Here is a 7,446-nt window from a genome sequence, read left to right as displayed (position 1 = left end):
ACACCCTCTCTAATACAGCGCCCCCTGACGGACATCACGCATCACAACAGCTAGCAAGAGTGGGTTTTTTGCAAGAAGGATGATAAACTCATGAGCTTCATAAGCTTGTTGTTGGAGAACTAAAAACAGATTTGTACATTTAATGTATGTGTAAGGTTTTGAAGGTGTATCTTTAATATATGTTTACATATATTTTAATTATATTTCGATGATCATACAAAATATGTAACATAATACATGTTACATCAGTATAGTGTTTTAACTGATTGTGTGTGGTTGATGTCCCTCCTCTCGTCTTGTAAACGTGATGATGCATCTCAAGGGTTTATCTTGGAATGCGAAAAAAAAATACACAGAACTAGAAGTTGTTTGTAGCAAATAAACGTTTGTCAAGTACAGTACTGTAATCTAACACACAAACCAGTAGGTGGCAGCAATGCTTTAATTATACAGTCATTGAATCTCTTGGTGAATCTAGAATGGAGAATCCTCAAGCGATTCGCGGGTCAGACATTCCTTTACTTTTCCAAACCCTCTGACCCTCCTATCTATTCTAAAAAAAATAAAAAAACCCTGAGTAACGGCCAGGCTTTATAGTTACATCGTTGTTTTAACCCTAATGCCATTTTATTAATAAATATAAAACCTACCTGGCACCAATAAGAATGAACCAAAAATAGCAAAGGTGATGCAGCTTAACCTTAAACAGTTTTAGGAGCTTTTGATGTTAAATATTACTGTATGCTCGGCAAAAAGACCCCTGGAAGTTTTTAAACTGTATGGCAATCTTCTGAGTCTTGGTGTCGTTGACTTGTTGGTTTATTGTGAGCGGTGCCGGGTAGTTTTTTTTGCATTTATGAATACAATGGCATGCGAGTTAAGGAAGTATTTATAAAATTAAAGAATGTTAATTACCACGCGAGTTTAACCAATTTCTCACTGTTTGATTCTATGTTATTTTATCTTTGACTGTGAATTAATATGACAGTGTAATTCTAATTAGATTAGCCGAAATTATGATTTACTACAATGTAGCACTTGGGTCAAAGGCTAAACTACAAACAAAAAAAAAAAGTGAATAATTATCACAAGCAAGACATTGGCAATAGACCATATAACGGTTCCATAAACTCACGCTAGATGTAGAGGTTGTGAAGTAACTTGCGCTGATGAAAATATGTCAAAGAAATAATTGTCGCGTTTAAACCTTTTCAAGTGTTAGCGCGTTGAGATCCAAGCCGTTACTACCAGGCTCGTTATGCTTAGCCGGCGACTGAAACTTATATTTTCACTAACTCTCTGCTGTTTATATATATATCAGAGGAAGGGCAGCAAAGCATCATAGGATCCTCCATCGTATCGTATCTTATATATATATATTATATCTATATATATAATATATATATATAATATTATAGTATATATATATATATATATATCAAATGATATAATCAAATGAAATGAACGTACACTACCTTCTGCTTTTGTCGTCGACCTGTTCCAGTCCTGAGGCAGTACATGATGACGGTGTAAATAGTACTATCCTGTCAATGCTCTCAATTCATACACTTCTTTCTAGACTGTGTCTCTTAGTGCAGTTAGCTTTACGACTTGTGAATTTGGCATTTCCTTGTTTTACTGTTTTTAAATAAAGCGTATGTGCAGTTCCCGCTCTGAGTCGAATCAGGCGTCGTTAGGAGCAGAGGCTGCTGTTGTTGTTCTCTTCCGACGTTGGTTATCCATGTATTAAAGGTGGAGAAAAACTAAATAGGTGTGTGTTTCAGGAGCTACAGAGAAAGAAGAGAAGATGCAAGTAGGTCAGGACAAAGAACACAAATAGTTAGAGAGCTCTCCTGTTATTTTACTATAGTCAATTAAAAAAAAAAAAAAATGCTATTAAATTATAATTTAGGTTATGGAGGATGTTTTATGCCAACATGAAAAATAAATTCATTAATGCATAAATAAATATAAAAATAAAGAAAGAAATGCCGAAATAAATATACATGTATAGACATTTATTCATGTATGTATTTGTTTGTTTATGTATTTATCATTTTGGCATAACAGATATCCCTTTTCATCTTCAGGATTCAGAATCCTCAACTAACTTGTTAAGCGTAAATTGGTCCAATCAAGAGCATGTGTTTGAGCAGGTGTAATAGGAATTTGATAAAGGTTACTGTAGCATACACCTCTGCGTTTACACAGTGGATAGCGGGAATGCAGGAATTTTACATGCCTCTTTAGGTTCTTTCCCCTCCCCAGTTCCTAGTTTAAATACCTTGCTAGGTGGTGTTCGATGTTATCAGCTAGCCTGCTTGCCCCTGACCTATTTACACGCAGTCCACCTTTCCTATAACATCTATTTATTTTCCAAAAGCAATCCCAATTCCATGTTATGTTCAAAGCAATTGCCAGTATAAGGCCAGTTCTCATACAGTGTCATGGGCAATACTGTTAATATCGGTTGTTTAATATTGGCTGGAACTAGGGGTGCTGAGGGTGCGGATTTGCATGGCTTCCACCATATACAAGGGTTACAGTTTTGTTCAATGGCTTTCAGCACCCCCACTTTAAAAATGGTTCCAATGCCACTGCTTTCACGTGGGTGCAGATAGTCAATGGGATGTGGCAACCTAATTTAACAAAAAACATTATTTTGGTATAATGCAGTATATTATTATTTTGTTAACTACAATCACTTTAACTTGTACACTTCAATTCACGTTAGCTATTACCAAGATCAATATTCCATGAAACACAACCACCTACCTTCACAAAATACAGAAGGTCACCAAAACCAGCCTGCAACACTGCAGCCTGTGAAAGCTATCAGCAATAGTGGTCTGCTCCGTTCTGAATTACAGCACTTCATTGCAGTGGGATAAACTGTCAACTGTGTGGTCCTCGTGCTAAAATGTTGCTGTAGCTGATCATGGCACTAAAGATCAATAAGCAATTCAATGCCTGTTGTAAAGTCTATCCTTGTGCTAAAATGTTGCTGTAGCTGATCATGGCACTAAAGATCAATAAGCAATTCAATGCCTGTTGTGAAGTCTATCTGTAACTAGACCCTGGGGGCCAGGCTCTGTGTGACAAGTCTCTAGGATGCCAAACCATAAGGGGCGCTGAAGCACAGTGAGATTAAATATCCTCAGCCAATTTTGCTCTCAACCCATAGATTTCTACGCCTAAATTGAACACCTTGAGAGTCAATAATACAGTACACCCTTGCTATAACGAACCTGTTGGGGTCCAAGTCTTTTGTTTCTTATATCGAGGCATTCGTTATAGCGAAAGGACAATCAACAAGAATGTTGGAGTAAGATAATTAAATGAGATTGTGAATAAAAGTAGAATTACATGTACCTGTCCGTCTCATGTATGCAGTATTCTGCCTTTGCTTTATACTATTTGTTAAAGAATTAAAACGCAGTCGAAAAAAGCAAAAATCCCAAGCTGAAGCTTAACTTTTATTCAAAATGAATAAAACAAATCGTTTCAAAGTGCACCAAATCTTAATCCAACATGCAAGTATACCAAACTGATTTTTTTATTCCAGATCAACTCGACATGAAACGTTTGACATGGAAAGTTCATCAGATCCTTACGTTTTTTTTTTCTGTAATCAATTTTGCTTTGGTGCATGGTTGCTTGAATTTTGTTTAACAAACAGTAAGTTATTTTTTCAAAGGTGGATAGTGTTAAGAGCCCATTCCTCAAAAGCAGGTGTTGAATCACTCTTTCAACGTCTCAGAAGTATGTTTGGCTGTGGTACTTGCTAAAATAAACCACCTTATTTGAGAATGTGTTAGCTCAATTCAATCAATCACTGACCCTAACATTATAAGCTTTGTAGAAAGAGGAAAATGCTTTTCTACAACTTCAAGCATGATCTGTGAAATAAGCTGCCCACAGTTAGCTAATATAGGACATGACCATATGATGTGTGTGATTGACCCTACATCTCCAGCATTTATCATTTGGCAATATATTAACCCTATGTGCCATCAGTGTAATATCTTAGCTTGCATGAACCTATTCCCTTCTCGGTAGGCTGTATTGAGGTTTACCAAACAGGAATCCCATTCTTCCTGGGAAATTTCTGTATCCAGTTCTGATTCTCATTGATGCTTCACTTTGTTTAAGGGGTCAGGGGTTTGATCTAGTAAAATACGATACTTTGGAGGCCAATTCTTTTCTACCAAGCTGTCTATTTAAAAGCTGTTCCACAGGGTTGGCTTCTGGGCATGTGAGAGGTTGCCTCAACCATTTAGAGAGAGCACTCTGCATTTGAAGGTGTCTCAAGAATTGCGATTGAGGTAGACCATATTTCTCTGATACCTGTACAAAACTTAAAAAACATTGTGTGTGGTCTTCAAAAAGATCACTTACATGCTTAATATCCACTACTCCACTGTTCCCAGAAAATTGTTTTGCCACCAATCTGAATGTCCCTATTGTGCCAAATTGAGGCCTGTGGTGACTTGTAAAGTTCCCAGTGACCTGCTCCAAGTAATTTGGACCAAGCCTCTCGGGTGGCAGTAATTGTAGGGTGGTCCTGTAAATTGGGTCGCAGAGTCTGGAAAGTTCATGACCAGGGGGGAACCCTACTTCCTGCCTCTACCTCTATATCATACCAGTCAGGCATTGTCCTACCCCTCCATGCAGGTCTCTAAATGTTAATCTGCTTTGCATGAAGCACCCAATAATAATATTTAAAGTTGGACAAGCCAAATCCCCCTCTAGCAAGGGAGGCTTGTAGTCCCAAGCGGGGTCTTGAAGTACCTCACAAAAACTCAAAAATATATTTATCAATTTCTTTAAAATAGGAGTCCGGACTCTTCAATGGAAGATATAATATATAAATAATCTTTATATAGCACCTTTCAAAGTGGACCATGGTTACAAAGCACTTTAACAGATACAAGACTAGGGTGTGTGAACTATGCATTGGCTGCAGAGTCACTTCCAAGAACATCTCACTGAAAGGCAGAGAACAAGGAGGTTAAGTGACTTGCTTAAGATCACACAACAAGTCAGTGGCTAGGATTTGAACCTCCTGGTTACAAGCCTGTTTCTTTAACCACTGTACCACACAGGCTCCTATAATAGGCTGATGTTTAAAATAAAACAGGTGCTAAAATATATATTTTATAGAATTTATCCTGCCCCTTAAAGAAAGATACTTTTTTTACCACCTTGAAAAATCACTTTTTATTTTAGTTAATAGGGGCCTAAAATTTTCCGAAACAGCATCTCTAGTTAGCAGTAAACAAAATACCCAAATATTGAATGCACCTAGGAGAGCACCTAAAATTCAATTTAGAAAAGAATGAGGAGGGGCAGTAACCAGACAGCGGAGGGCCTCAGACTTGTCCCAGTTTATCAGATATCTTGAAAAGGCAGAAAATAAGTGAATAGTCTGCAACAATTTAGAAATAGGAATAAAAGCACATCATCTGCATATAGCATCAGTTTATACTGCTTATCTCCAATCTGTATGCACACCTCTGTCTTGTTCCTCTCTGCAGCTGAAAGGGTTCAGACAAGAGACCATTTGTGAGGACAGAGGCAGAAGGAGAGTTATATAATACACTGATCCATTTAATGAAGCCCTCACCAAAGCCAAATCAAGTCAAACCAACCTGTAAGTAACTCCAGTCAATGCAATCAAATGCTTTCTCCACTGCTTTCTTAGCTATGCTGAGATACTTTGCTTGATTTGGGTCAAAGACCCAATAGCCATTGAAAAATGCAGCTGCAGGTTGACAAAATCAGGCAGTAGAGTTGCACCTGCATATATGTTTAAATCAATTGACAGCGCTGAAAAAAATCGAAAGTGGGAATGGCTACATTGCAAAGTAAAGCAACTGAGCTAGTTCAACATCATTAGCTAAACCATTAAAGCATTTTTTTGTTTGTTTTTTTTTTTTTTTTTTTTTTTTTTTGGTTAAGGTGGAATTTCAAGTTGTCTTGGTAAAGTTCAATGTTCTCTACTAAAATCACAGAATCCGTGTATATCGTGTCTTAATCACAGCCTTACTTTTTTAATTTATTTTTTTTATAAATGTAGTGATTTTTACCCCAGTTTTCTCCTCAATTTGGAATCACCAGTTGTGAAAGAATAATCTCGACTGCCTGGATCCAAATATCCTTTAAACCTATCCTTTAAACCTGTCCTTTAAACCTGCCCTTTAAACCTGTCCTTTAAACCTGCCCTTTAAACCTATCCTTTAAATCCTTTAAAGTTCATGGCCAACTGGCGACCTGCAGCTGACGACTTATTTTCTGTGTTTGCTTATAGCCTAGATCTATCCAGGTCCTGATCCATAATCTGGTTAAAGTTACCCCCTATAATAATTGTAGCATCACTAATAAGGTTTGTGACAGCCCATGGAAAAAAATCAGGGCAATCTACATTTGGGGCATATATGTTGAAAAATATGATAGGAACTCCCATAAGTAATCCCATAACTATGATACAGTGACTTTCTGAGTCAGGTAAAACCTTGGAATCAGAGAAATGTAAAGTTTTATTTATTAAAATGGACACGCCTCTGCTCCTAGAAGTATCAGGACTCAAGTATGCATTCCCCACCCATGGCCTTTTTAAGTTTTTAAGATTCTCTTTTATTTAAATGTGTCTCCTATAGAAAAGCTACATATGCCTTTGATGATTTTAAATGTGCTAATACTTTTTTGTTTTCTTTTTATAGGTGATTTAAGTCCATTAACATTCCATGTAGTGGTTTTCCATGGACTAAGCTCACTGTTCACGTCAGTCATACAGTAATTTGCAGAATTTTAAATGGCAATGAGTCCTCCCCCAGTACAGTAACAGATATGTCCAAAATAAAAAGTAAGCAGCCTAGACAAGTAAAAAAATAAAATAAAATAGCCAATTTACCATGCATTATCTTCAAGGAACATATATCCCTAGGCATACCATTGATTCCCAGTAAACCCGTAACAATTGGGAACAAAACAAAACAAAAGCATTATGCTGAGTAAACTTTCTACTCAGGGAGTCACCTGGGCACGTCCCACAGACCTGACAGAGCAGGTATTATTTTACCTAACATCTATGTACAACGTTAATCAATGCAAGCAGTAGCATCGTTAAAAAAAAAAATAATTAAAAATCCCTTGGGCTGCCTTACTAATAAAACGCGAGCTGCGTAATGAAGCTGTTTAACTGCAATTTACATTGACAAATAATAAAAAAAATAATAATAATTCTAGGCCCTATTCCCATGTGCTACTGCCTACAGTACATCAAAGTGATGAAAGCACAACAGTCTGTTCATTTTTATATCGCCGAAAAGAATGGAGAAAAAGAAGATAAAACAAATCCATCTAACTGCATAACCTTAGTAATACAATCAGATAAAGTTATCCAGCCATATATAACCAGGCTGACAGTGTTCACTTTAAGTAACA

This window comes from Polyodon spathula, chromosome 28, assembly GCF_017654505.1.
Source record: "Polyodon spathula isolate WHYD16114869_AA chromosome 28, ASM1765450v1, whole genome shotgun sequence".
In the NCBI taxonomy this organism is placed as follows: domain Eukaryota; kingdom Metazoa; phylum Chordata; class Actinopteri; order Acipenseriformes; family Polyodontidae; genus Polyodon; species Polyodon spathula.
Note: the sequence above shows the minus strand (reverse complement) of the source record.